The 14,064-nt window shown below is 40.2% G+C and overlaps 1 pseudogene; it reads right to left on the bottom strand.

Moving 5' to 3' along the window:
* LOC102869743 overlaps nucleotides 1-14,064 on the bottom strand; it is a 37,290-nt pseudogene that overhangs the window by 7,652 nt on the left and 15,574 nt on the right.

The raw sequence follows: 14,064 nt of genomic DNA, 5'->3' as shown, positions 1-14,064 counted from the left end.
TGTGCGGGGAGAAGGGTGCAACAATGAATGAATGGAATTCCAAAATCTCTGTAGATGTTCATTGAAATGAAAAATAAACAACCTAAATTAAAAAAAATTAAAAAATGTATTTGCTATGAATAATTCATTGATTGTGGAAAATTCGATCATTCTCTCTCCAGCTCCAGATTGAAATTGTCAATAATTTTCTTTTACTTGAATCCACAATCAACTCCTTTGGTACCAGCAGTCAAGAAATAAACAGAAGTAACATATTAGAAAAATCTGCTGTCAGGAAACTCCAAAGTGCTCAAGAACAAGGACATCAATTTAAAGACTAAGGTGTGCCTGATCCAACCCATGGTCTTTTTGATTACTTGCTACACATTTGAAAGCTGAAGAATGACTAAGGATTACAGAAGAATCAATGCGTTTGAATTGTGTTGTTGGAGAATAGTAATGAATACCCCATGGACTGCCAAAAGAAATAGAGACCTATCTTGGAGGAAATGCAACCGAGATGATTCGTGGAGGCAAGGATAGTGAAACTGCATCTTACATGATTTGGTATTTTTTTTTTTAGAAAGAAATAATCCTTGGAAAAAGACATCATGCCTGGAAAGGTCAGTATAGGAAATGAAAATTCTCAACAAGATGGGTTGACATAGTGACTGTAACAATGGGCTCAAGTATACTGAAGATAGTGAAGATGGCACAAGGTAGGATGTGGTGTTATTTTAAAAGTTGGTTTTTCTGACTATTATGCTAGCTACTGTTAAATGAAGGTCTTTATCTTGCAGTTCATCAACAGCTGTGGAACTAATAAAAGAGAGGGAGTGCTTTCCACCTTGGACAGTCTCTGGTGATGGTGCTGGAGAGTGGAGAGATTGTGGCACTGCTGTGAAGAGACGGTGGCAAGGTGTAACCAGAGGAGTCCAGACATAAAGTCCACAATTAAAGGTTTTACTTGCTGGATGATTGAACTTACCACAGTGAAGGTTTTACTTGCTGGATGTTTGTAAGAAAATTTGACCTGTAGTTGCTCCTAGGCAAACCTTACTGGATAATTAAGAAAACCAGAGGCTTCTTGAATTTGTGCTGCTAAACTGAAACTGGGCCTTTCACTAATTGAGGAATTATGTTTAGCTGTTAATCTGTCTTGGGACTGCTGGGCTAAATCTGGACTAGCGCTGGGTGATATTCTTTTCCTCCTCCAATTCCCCAACCAATTTATCTAATAAACTCTTTTCTCAGTACTACTGATAGAAGGAGGTGCAGGAACATGTGAGGTGGCATGTCTGATTAAGCAGCTATCTATTTGCTGCTATGAATATTATTGATTAGGACAATTCCATTTTGTGAAGTGAGTAGAGGTCAGACTTGGCCACCCCCACAATACATCTGCTCCTTTTTCATAGCACCAGGTTCAGAGGTGCTGTTCATAAGGCTGCTATGAGTTACAGTTGACTTGTTGTCATATGACAATAATTACTACTTAGCATGATTCCAATGTTTGCCTATTTGCTTTCTGTTCTCCACAGTTGTTGCTTTTGAAGAAACCTGACATTGAGAGATCTTTCCAGTCTACCCTGGGAATTCTTTGTGCTGTCCCAGACTAACTCTTTTTCATAGAAAAGGTCTATATACAATGGAAATTATCTTAGAGTAAGAATTTTAGTTCTATTTAAGTCCTAGGTTTATGTACTGAAAAAACCTATTCTTCAGGAAACATAAGTGAAAGGTATTTTTAGGATGTGTGGAATTTGTCCTAAGACTGAGTATATCTCTGAATTTATGTCATCTCTTAATATGAATTGAAGTTCAACATTAAGAAAACAAAGATTCTCACCACTGAACCAATTAGCAGCACCGTAATAGATGGAGAAGAGATTGAAATTGTTAACAATTTCAGCTTACTCAGTTCCACAATCAAGATCTTTGGCACCAACAGTCAGGAAATCAAAAGATGAATTGCACTGGGAAAATGTGCCGTCAGAGAACTCTCCAGAGTAATTTTCTTTTTTAAACTTATTATTAATTTCAATGAAAATTTACAGAGACTTTGGACTTCCATTCATTCATTGTTGCACTCTTCTACCCTCCCAAGCCTCCCCTCAGTACACTACTCTTGGAAGAATAAAAGAAAAAGTCTTTGATTGTTTTACAATCCCTTCCCCCAGGTCCACTCCACTATGCAGCCTTCGCTCTGGACTCCTGACATGATAAAAATACTTAATTCAGAGTATTTTTAAAGGGCAATGATAGCATTTAGGAGACTAAGGTGTTCCTGATACAGTCTTTGCTATTACTTGCTACATATCAGAAAGCTGGACAATTAATAAAGATGACAAAAGAAAACCCAATGACTTTGAGCTGTGTTTCTAGAGAACACTGTACCATGGACTGCTAAGATAACAAGCAGGTTGGTCCTGGAAAGAGTAAAGTCTAGTTTCTCTTTGGAGACAAGGATTTTGAAGCTCTGTCTCAGATACTTTGGGCATGTTGCCAGGAGGGACCAGTTTTTGAGAAGGATATCATGCTGGGAAGAGTGGAGGGACCGTGAAAGAGAGGAAGACCTAGGATGAAGTGGATTGACACAGTGACTGAGATATTGGGGATAAGTGTGTCTGAAACAGTTAAACTGGTTCAGGCTAGGGCTAATTTCAGAGCTATGGTGCATATGTTCACTATGAATTGAAGATGACTCAATGACACATAACAACAAATTTTACTTGAGGGGCTTGCAATTTTGCCATCTATGGTAATACTTACATTTTTGATTGGTAAGGCTCTTCATGATCAGGGCTAGTCACTTGAAATTCCTAGGGTTTCGTTTCATTGTCCTTAGACTTCTGCAAAGGATCCCTGGTGCAGTGGTCAAGCGGTTGAATGCTAATTGAAAGTTCAAGATTTGAACTCACCAGCAGGAATGAAATTTTCAGTTTGTTGTGTTTTGGAAGAACATTGTTCTGAGTGGTATAGCACTTGTCTGTCAGTTTGCTGTACAGAGATAATTTGAGGTTGTGACACTGGTGTGTCAACTGACATGAAGGTTACCCATGACAGGTTTTAGTAGTGCTCCCCAAATAAGACAGACTAGGAAACAAGATTGGCCATCCACTTCTTAAATAACAGGCCTTTGAATACCCTATGAATACTAGAGTAATGAGGATAGTTATAGTAGTATAATGGTAGATCTCAGATTTAAAAACAAAGATAAAAAAAGAAAAAAAAAGAAAAAAAGTCAGTTAAAATGAGGGGAAATGACAACCATCTTTTAATAATTGGAACATGGAATGTATGTAGCTTGAATGCTGTTCAAAATGAAATGAAACACATGAACATAAACCTACTAGACATTAGTGAGATAAGATGTACCAGCTTTGCCCACTTGGAATCAGGTAAACTTATGGTAAACTATGCGGAGAATGAAAAACAAAAGAATGGTGTTGCATTCATAGTCAAAAAGTCAATTTCAAGTTCTATCCTGAAATACAATGTTGATAGTGTGCATACATCTAGAGCCAAAGAGGAACAAATCAGGATTTTTTACCAAATCATGCTGTCCAAAATTGACCAAACATGCAATCAAGATACGTTAGTGATAACTGGTGACTGGAATGCAAATGTTGAAAAGAGTGAAAAAGGAATAGTAGTTGGAAAGTATGGGCTTGGTGATAGAAATGAGGCTGGAAACAGAATGATTGAATTTTGTATCTGTTGCAAATATCTTTTTAAACTTTTTTTTTAGTTATTATTTTTGTGTGTGTACCGTCAAATCAGATTTGATATGTACAGGAGGAGATTGTTCCTCCTCCAGCAGAGCATCTGGTAGATTCGAACCAAGCACCTCTGGGATTGCAGTGTAGCTTCTTGCCACTAGGCCGCCAGAGCTCCCTCATAAATACCTTTTTTAAATGACACAAATAATGATTTTAAACATGGATGTCACCTGATGGGCTGCATAAGAATCAGATTCACTACATCTGTCGAATAAATCATTAGGGAGGCTCAATATCGGCAGTCAAAACCAGGCCAGGTGCTGACTCTGGGTTAGACTGTCAATTACTCATATGCAAGTTCAAATTCAGGCAGAAGAAAATGAAAATAAGTCCACAGAAATGAAGATACTATCTTGAATTTAAAGATCATCTTAGGAATGAATAGGTTTGAACACCAATGATCAAAGACCAGATGAGTTGTGGGATGATATTATTCATGAAGAAAGCAAAAGATCATTACAAAAAGAGAGGAGAAAGAAAAAACTGAAATGGATGTCAAAAGAGACACTAATAAAAATTGCACCTGAGTACTGAGACACCAAAACAAAGGGAAGACATGCCACAATAAAAGAGCTAAAGAGAAGATTTTGATGGGCAACTTGAAAGAAAAAAGAAAAATATTATAATGAATGTGCAGAGACTTGGAATTGGAGAATAAAAAGAGAAGAACTTGTTCTGCATTTCTCAAGCTGAGAGAACTGAAAAACTAAATCTCAAGTTGCAATATTGAAAGATGCTATGGGCAATATAATGAATGACACCGAGAACATCAAAAGAAGATGGAGGAAATACACAGAATCACTGTACCAAGAAGAACTGACTGATGCTGAACAGTTTCAGGAAGTACCATATGAACAGAAGCCAATGGTAATAAAGGAGGAAGTGGAAGCTGCTTTGAAGGCATTAGCGAAAAATAAGGCCCCAGCAGTCAATGGGTTAACAATTGACTTGCTTCAGTTAATAGATGCAGCCTTGGATGCCCTCACCAGTCTATGCCAGGAAATTTGTCTGTCTGTTCAATGGATTGGAAGAGGTCTATATTTGTTTCCATTCTCAAGAAAGGTGATCCAACAGAATGTGGAAACTATTGAACGGTGTCATTGATTACACTTGCAAGCAAAATATGCTGATAATCATTAAAAAACAGCTGGAATAGTACATAGATTCAGTACTGCCAGAAGTTCAAGCAGGAATTAGAAGAGACCTTGGCACCAGGAATATTATTACTGATGTCAGATGGATCCTGCCTGAAAGTAAGGAATACCAGATCCTGCCTGAAAGTAAGGAATACCAGAAGAATGTCTATTTCTGCTTCATTGATTGTGCAAAGGCATTTAACTTTGTGGATCATAAAAAGTGGTGGCTGACATTAAGAAGAATGGGAATCCCAGAGCACTTGATTGTGCTCATGCAGAGCCTATACTGGGACCAGGAGGCTGTTGTATGAATGGCGCAGGGGAGTACTGAATGATTTGGAATTGGGAAGGGAGAGTGTCAGGGTTGTATTCTCTCTCCATACCTATTCAATCTGTATGCTGAGAAAATTATCTGAGAAGCTGGACTCTATGAGGAGGAGTGTAGCATCAGAATTGGAGGGAGACTCTTCAATAACCTACATTATGCAGATGACACAACCTTGCTTGCTGAAAGAGAGGAGGACCTGAAGCACTTGTTGCAGAAGATCAAGGAAGTCAGCCTTAAGTATGGATTGCATCTCAATCTTAAGAAAACAAAGATTCTCACCACTGGACCAATAGGCAGTGTCATGATGGATGGAGAGGAGATTGAAACTGTCAGCAGCTTCATCTTACTTGGATCCAAAATTAACACCCTCGGTACCAGAGTCAGGAAATAAGAAGACACATTGCACTTGGAAGATCTGCAGTTAGGGACATCTCCAAATTATTGAAGAGTAACAATGTCAGTTTGAGGACTAAGGTGCATCTGATTCAGGCCATAGTCTTTCTAATCACTTGCTCTGCATCTGAGAGCTGGACAGTGAATAAGAATGACAGAAAAAGAATTGATGCCTTTGAGCTGTGGTGTTGGAGAGGAGCACTGAACATCCCATGGACGACCAAGAGAACAAACAGATATGTCTTGGATAGGGTGCAGCTGAAGTTCTCTTTGGAGGCAAGAATAATGAGGCTTCACATGACATATTTTGCGAATGTTGCTATGAGGGGCTATACCTTGGAAAGGGACATGATGCTGGTAAGGGTGGAGGGTCGGCAAAGGAGAGGAAGACTCTCAACTAGGTGGGTTACCACAATGACTGTTGCAATGGGCTCTTGTGTGTCAGGGAGTGTGAGGATGGCACAGGATAGGACAGAGTTAGATCTTTTGTTCATAGGGTCGTTGTGAGTCATGCTTGACTCAACAGCACCTAATGAGAACAATAGGATATTCGGTACTCTTCTACAGCACCACAACTCAAAGGCATTGATTTTCCTGTCATCCTTATTTATTTTCCAGTCCTCAAATGCAAAGCAAGTGGTTGAAAAGACCATGGCCTGAAGCAGGCACACCTTAGTGTTTAAACTTACATAATTTCTCCTTAGTATTTATGAGTAGTACAAATGGTTAATTCTTGAAAAATCTGACAGTTTGAACACATTCAAAGATCTCACAGAAGACAGTCTGGAAATCTCTTCAGAAAAGTCACAGCCTTGAAAACCCTATAGAGTAGTTGTACTCTTCACACAAAATATTATAATGATTTTGGTAACTGGATGGTGGTTGTTGTTGTATACAACAATGGTTGAAAGGTCCCTAACATGAGGTGACTGCAGTAATGCGTTAACGTATTGCATCAACTACTGTGACCACTAGGTGGTAGGCTGGTGCAGAATAGCACAGCATGAGAGTCTAGATGGTGTTTTTTAACTACTGGTCACTGCCGTGATAGTGATTATTTGTGCTTTTCCTGAGTTTGGATTGTGAGGTCTAGATGAATGAGAGAATCTGTCACTTAATAGAACTACAACCACTATGATTGTCTCTCCCACTTGTTTTACAGCTTCAAACACAAAGAATAGTGGGCTTTTTCCCAGAGAGCAGAGATATTTCCTTACTATTTTAATGTGATTTTAGAAGGGGTTAGTCCTTAAAAAAGGACATGATGCTTGGAAAAGTGGAGGATCAGTGAAAGAGAGGAAGACCTTCAATGAGATTAATTGACACAGTGACTGTAACAAATAAGTACAGTGGAGGCTGTGAGAATAGTACGGGATAGATAAGGTTCTATCTGCTGTATGTAAGGTTGCTATGAGGTGAAGTAAACAAAATAGAAAAACACCTAGAACTCAGAGGGGTGTCACCATTAACTTTTGAGTTGTTTCTGAAAACTTAGATAATCATAAGAAAACAAACCTCAAAGAGCACAGAAATGGCGAAGAAAATGGCAAAGAAGTGTTTATTAATGTAAACTCCTAGAGAAACAAAACCAACATAACCATAGACGATATGAATGGGCACATTCAATTTCATGAGGGTGCTGTTCCTTTCTGAATTACTCTGTAAATGAATGTAAAAAGAGCAAGATCCACATGGGGATGGCCGTATCTGACCTTTACTAACTTCACAAAGGGAAAATATTCCTGTCAACATCAATAACACAAAATGATTTCCCACGAGGTCAGACATACCCTCCCATGCCCTATTTCTCTTTATACTGATCTCAACATCCGAGTTATTGCTTTGCTGTATCCAAAATCCTATGCGATCACTTACAGACTACACAAAACCATAATGGGGAAGTCAAAAGATTATAATCTAGATTAATAACAGAATACAGTAAAGACAGCGCCCGAAATGTGTACATAGGCACCTCAGCCTTGAGACTCACAGCTTTTTGGCAGGTATTACCAAGTTCTCAGTTCTGCCAATATTGGCTCTCGACTGCCCCCCCCCCCCATGCCCTCAGTTCTCATCTCATGTCAGGTCTCCAGTTGGCCATAAGTGTTGCTGCTATAGGTGTAGCTGGATCAAGAAGGGCATCCAACATTGTCATGCTTTCTTTTTAATGGTACAAGAAAATCTGTCTCTGTTGCTGCTGCTGTTGTTGTTATGTGCTGTCTAGTCACTCGTGACCCATAGTGACCCTATGTACAGCAGCTCTGAACCTTTCCCTGTCCTGAGCCAGTCTCACTAATTCTGACACATCAACCCCCATTGTCTCAGTCACTGTACCAATCCATTTCATCTGGGGTCTTCCTTTCCTGTGCTGTCCCTCCATCCTTCTGAACATGATGTACTTCCCAAAGAACCAGTCACATACCCAAAGTATGTGAGATGGAGCTTCAAAATCCTAGCCTCCAAGGAGAAACTTAGTTTCATCCTCTCCAAGACATGGTATGTTCAAGACTCTTCTCCCACAACACAACTTGAAGACATTGATTCTTCTTTTGTCATTCTTAGTCATTGTTATGCTGAGAGCATAACAAGTAATTGTGAAGATCATGACCTGGATTAGGCGCACCTTAGTCTCTAGACTGACATCGTTGCTTTTCAGTACTCTGGAGAGGTCCCTAACAACGGATTTTCCCAATGCAATTTGTCTTTTGATTTCCTGACTGCTAGTGTTAATAGTGTTGATTGTGGAGCCGAGAAAGCTATAATTGTTAACAACCTCAATCTCTTCTCCATCTATCATGCCAATTTGTCCGGTGGTGAGAATCTTTGTTTTCTTGATGTTGAGCTTCAATCCATATTGAAGGATGCAGTCCTTGACTTGCTGCAGCAAGCACTTCGGATCCTTCTCAGTTTCAGCAAGCAAGGTGTGTCATCCATATATCATAGGTTTTTGATGAGTCTTCCTCCAATCTTGATGCCACATTCCTCCCCATAAAGCCCTGATTCCTTGATTTTATAAATTACTACCTAACTTGGGAGGGACTGAAGAGCATTCTGCTGAGTGAACTAACTCAGTTCCACAAGGACAAATACTGTATAAAACCATTATTGTAGAATGAATATGTGGATCCAAGGGGGAGAGGGTGGAAATAGAGTGAGGATGTGTGGAGAGGTAAGGTGTTAATTAGAGAGTTGCACAATTCAATGGGTGGGTGGGGTGAAGAAAATAAGAAGGATTTTTGTGAAAAACAATGTATTCAAACTTTGTAAATAAATCAGTATAAAATAAAACAAAATTAAAAAGCCCTGCCTCTGTTCTGAATGATCTGTTCTGCATACAAATTGAAAAGATATGGAGACAGGATGCACCCTTGATGCACTTCTTTCCTGATTTTGAACCATGCAGTGTTTCCCTGCTCTGTTCTGTGGACTGCTTCCTGGTCCAAGCATAAGTTTCACATAAGCACAATCAAGTATTCTGTGATCCCCGTTTTCCCCAAGGTTAGCCACAATTTGTTGGGAGCCATACAGTCAAATGCCTTTGCATAGTCAATAAAACACAGATAGACCAGATAGACATTCTTCTGGTACTTTGCTTTCTGCCAAGATCCATCTGACATTGACAATAATGTCCCTAGTGGCTCTTCTGTGTTTAGACCTCTTCTAAACCTAGCTTGTATTTCTGAAAGTTCTCTGTCAATGTACTCTTCCAGTTGTTTCTGGATAATCTTCAGCAGGATTTTGCTAGTGTGATATTAGTGATGTTGTTGTTGTTGTTATGTGTCGTCGAGTCGCTTGCGACTCAGTGACCCTATGTACAACAGCCCTGAACTTTGCTCTGTCCTGTGCTGATCGCACTGTCTCTGAAACACCCATCCCAGTTAACCCACTCACTAAATCAATCCACCTCATAGTGGGTCTTCCCCTCCTGTGCTGTCCTTCCATCCTCCCAAGATGATGTCCCTCTCCAAGGACCTGTCCCTCCTTACAACATGTCCAAAATATGCCAGACAAAGCCTTAGTATCCGTGCCTCCAAGGTACAGCCCGGTTTAACCGTCTCCAGGATGAACCTGTTTGTTTTCTTAGCAGTCCATTGTACACTCAATACTCTTCTCCAGCACCACAGCTCAAAGGCATCAATTTTCCTTCTATGCTCCTTAGTCATTGTCCGACTCTCTGGCACATAACAAGTGATAGCAAAGACCATAGCCTGTATCAGATGCACCTTAGTCTCCAGAGAGACACCATTGCTCTTCAGTACTTTCAAGAGGTCCCTAACAGCAGACTTTCCCATCACAATACGTCTTTTAATTTCCTGGCTACTGGTGGCAAGAGTGTTGACTGTGGAGTCAAGCAGACTAAAGCTGTGACCAATCTCAATCTCTTCACCATCCATCCTGATGCTGTCAGTTGGTCCAGTGGTGAGAATCTTTGTCTTCTTGACATTGAGCCTCAATTCATATTGGAGGCTGCAGTCCTTGACCCTCTGCAGCAGGTGCTTCAGGTCCTCCTGAGTTTCAGCAAGCAGGGTTGTGTCATCTGTGTAATGCATATTGTAGATAGATCTTCCACCAATCCTGATGCCACATTTCTCCTCATAGAGCCCAGTCTCCCGGATAATCTGTTCTGCATACAGGTTGAAGAAGTATGGAGCTAGGACACACCCCTGGTGTATGCCCTTCCCAATTTTGAACTGCGCATTGTTTACTTGCTCTGTTCTGACGACTGCCTCTTGGTCCAAGTATAGGTTTCGCATCAGCACAATCAAGTGTTCTGGGATTCCCATTCTTTTCAGAGTCAGCCACGGTTTGTTATGGTCCACACAGTCAAATGCCTTTGGATAGTCAATGAAACACAGATAGACATTCCTCTGCTATTCCCTGCTTTCAGCTAAGATCCATCTACTATTATATACAATATCCCTAGTACTACGACCCCTTGTAAACCCAGCCTGGACTTCTGCCAGTTCTCTGCTGATGTGCTATTCCAGTCATTTTTGTGATATTTTTTGATAATTTCGTGGCCATCTTTTTTTTGGAATGGGATTAAAGAGATTGTCTGCTGTTAGAGCTGTTCAATTTATTGGCTAGACTAGCCAATCCCCTTGTAGAATGTTGAGACTGGTCAATCGCTTTGTGGAATGGTAACTATCCAATCTTTTGCGAATAAGCTAATATGCTCCATTTGCATATTTTCTCCCATCTACATAGCATCTTCTCTCCTTAATACACAATTACTTCAGCATAAAGCAAGCAATCTTTTGGTTTCGAGGTTTAGCTCTCCAATGAAAAGCTTTCCCAGTCAATTTGCTTCCACCATATAGGCTGATGGGTGACTGGGACTGTGGGAGCTGAAGAGGCATCCACCTTGCTGTCGAGCTCTTGTCAGAGGGCCTCTATATATCTTATTGCTGTTAAGTACCACCAAGTCAAGTATGACTCATAGTGACTCTATGAACAAAAGGTCGGAATCTTGTCCTATTCTTGTGCCATCCTCACACTTCCTGACACACAAGAGCCCATTGTGGCATTCACATGTCAGTCCACCTGGTTGAGGGTCTTCTTCTCCTTTGCTGACCTTCCACCCTTCCCAGCATGATAGCCTTCTCCAAGGAATAGCACCTTTTAGCAACATGCCCATAGTATGTGAGGCAAAGTCTCAGCATTCTTGCCTCCAAAGTGCACTCCGTTTCACCCTCTTCAAGACATATCTGTTTACTCTTTTGGTCGTCCATGGATGTTCAATGTCCATATGTTTTAGTATCAACTTTTTTTCTGAATCTAAGGGGTTTTCCAAGTAGGGAACCTGGGCTTGAAGAATACCTGCACTTCATACTCTTTGTTTTCTTTATGGCATTGGGATCTCCTCCTTTCTTCCTTTTATCTCTTGTGAGATAAAAGACATCACAGAATACACCCCAAGGAAACTCCCTTTACTTTGAATGAGGACTATATCTGGATTAAGAGTATTTCATCTTACACTAATCAGAGCAAGGCTGATCATGTCTCACCATGGGGGGTAATTATAACATAGGTAACTGCTTTACTACACCACTACATCCAAAAGATGGAGAATCATGGCTCACCCACAGTCACATACATTTTTTGATAGCACAATTCAATCCACAATTGTTGTTGTTAAGTGCCATCGAGTTGAATAAGACTCATTGTGACCCGATGAACATCTGCACCTTGTCCTGTCCTGTCCTGTGCTATCCCTATCACATCTGATAAACTTGATTCCGTTACTGCAGCCAGTGCATTAATTCATCTTGTTGACAATCTTTCTGTTTTTCACTGACCCTCTACCTTTCCAAGCATGATGTCCTTTCCCAAGGAATAGCTTCTCCTAAAAATATGCCCAAAATATGTGAAATGAAGCTTTACCATCCATCTCTGCCTTCAAGGAGCATTCTGACTCCACTTTCTACAAGATCTATTTGTTTTCTTTTGACAGTCTATGGGACACTCAGCACTCTTTCCAACACCAAAACCCAAAGCCATCTATTCTTCTCCCATCAGTCTTAGCCATTGTCCAGCTCTTAGATACACAGCAGGTGATTGAAAAGACCATGGCTTGAATTAAGTGCAATGTTGTCTTTAAGTTGACGTCATTGCTCTTCAGGACTTTGGAGAAGTCCCTGACAACCTAGTGCGCATATCCAGGCCTGCATCTGTTTTTGAAATATGCCAATTGGAACACTATATGATTTTAAACCAGGGAAAGGGTGTGTCAGAGCTGTATCTTGTATACAAACAAAACATTTGATATGCTTGACTTTATGAAGAAGTAAGTGTCTTCAGGATTGGAGGAAGACTCATCATCAACTTTCATTATGCAGATGACACAACCTTGATTGCCAAAGCTAGAGGAAGGCTTAAAAGTGTTCACTACAGAGGTAAAGGACTGAAGCCTTCAATATGGATTGCATCTCAACATCAAGAAAACAAAGATCCTCACTACGGGGCCAGTAGGCAGTATCAAGATAAAAAAAAGATTGAGGTTGTTAAAGATTTCATCTTGCTTGGATCCACAATCAACAATCTTGGCACAGGAAATCAAAAGACAAGTTAAGAAAACCTGCTGGCAGGGAGCTCTCCAGAATTCTAAAGAGCAACAGTGCCAGTCTAGACACAGGTGCACTTGATCTTGGCCGTGCTCTTTTCAGTTGTTTGCTATGCATCTGATAGCTGGACAATGAATAAGGTAGACACAATAAAAGTTGATTTCTTTGAGTTGTGCTGCTGAAGAAGAGTCTTGAACATAGATAACAAACAAGCCTGTCCTGAAGAGGGTAATACTATTTATTCCTTGGAGGCAAAGATTTTGAAGTTCTGTCTCACATACTTTGGGCATGTTTTCAGGAGGGACCAGTCCTTGGAGAAGGTTATAATGCTTGGAAGAGAAGAAGGTCAGCATAGGAAAAGAAGATCCTGGATGAGGTGGATTGACGCAATGACTGTGGCAATGGGATTAGGTGTGTCAGATATGGTGAGGGTGGCTCAGAATACGTTAAGATTCAGAGTAATTGTTTATTGGGTCACTATGAGTCGTGTAATCTACTTGAAGACCACATAACAACAACAACAACACTTGCACTGTTCAGACAATAGCTTATTGATTTATGTTTCATATAAGCACAAATAAGTGTTCCAGTATTCCAATTCTCCTTAATGTTAGCTACAGTTTTTTATAATCCACTTTGTCAAATGCCCTTGCCGAGTCAATAAAACACAATAGACATTCTTCTGGAATTCTCTGCTTTCAGGCATGATCCATCTGATATCAGCAATGATGTCCCTCGTGCCTCTTCTAAACCCTACTTGAAGAGCTGACAGTTTTTAGTAGATGCAACTTTCTGGTGGTTTTCAGATAATTGTCAGCAATATTTTGTTTAGATTAACAATATTAATATTGTTGTTATGTGTTGTCGAGCTGACTGCAATTCATAATGATCCTATGCACAATAGCTCTGAAGCCTACCCTATCTATTCAAAGCCAATGTCATTATCTCTGACAACTTACTCCCATCATCCCAGTTTTTGTGTCAACCCATCTCTTGCAGGGCTTTTCACTCCTGTATTGACCCTCTACTCTAAAAAGCATGATATCCTTCTCCAAGGACTGGTCCATCCTGACAAAATGTCCAAAGTATGTGTATGTGAGGCAGAGCTTCAAAATCCATACTTCAAGGAAAAACTTGGTTTAACCCTGTAGAGGACAGACCTGTTTATTATCTTTTTTCCCCCTATAATTATATTTTATTAATTTTCATAAACATTTACAGAGATTTTGGGCTTCCACTTATTCATTGTTGCACTATTCTCTCTACCCTCCTCCCAGTTTGTTCTTGCCCAAATGCCACAGTGCTTGTCAAAGCCAGTTCTGATTAATCTTCTTTGTCAGTGTGTCCTTTGCCATTCCCTATCACTCCTCCCTGAGAGAGAC

This window comes from Elephantulus edwardii, unplaced genomic scaffold (genome assembly GCF_000299155.1).
Source record: "Elephantulus edwardii isolate Elephantulus edwardi_28Jun2011 unplaced genomic scaffold, EleEdw1.0 scaffold00465, whole genome shotgun sequence".
Taxonomy (NCBI): Eukaryota; Metazoa; Chordata; class Mammalia; order Macroscelidea; family Macroscelididae; genus Elephantulus; species Elephantulus edwardii.
This window is presented reverse-complemented; position numbering and strand designations above follow the sequence as displayed.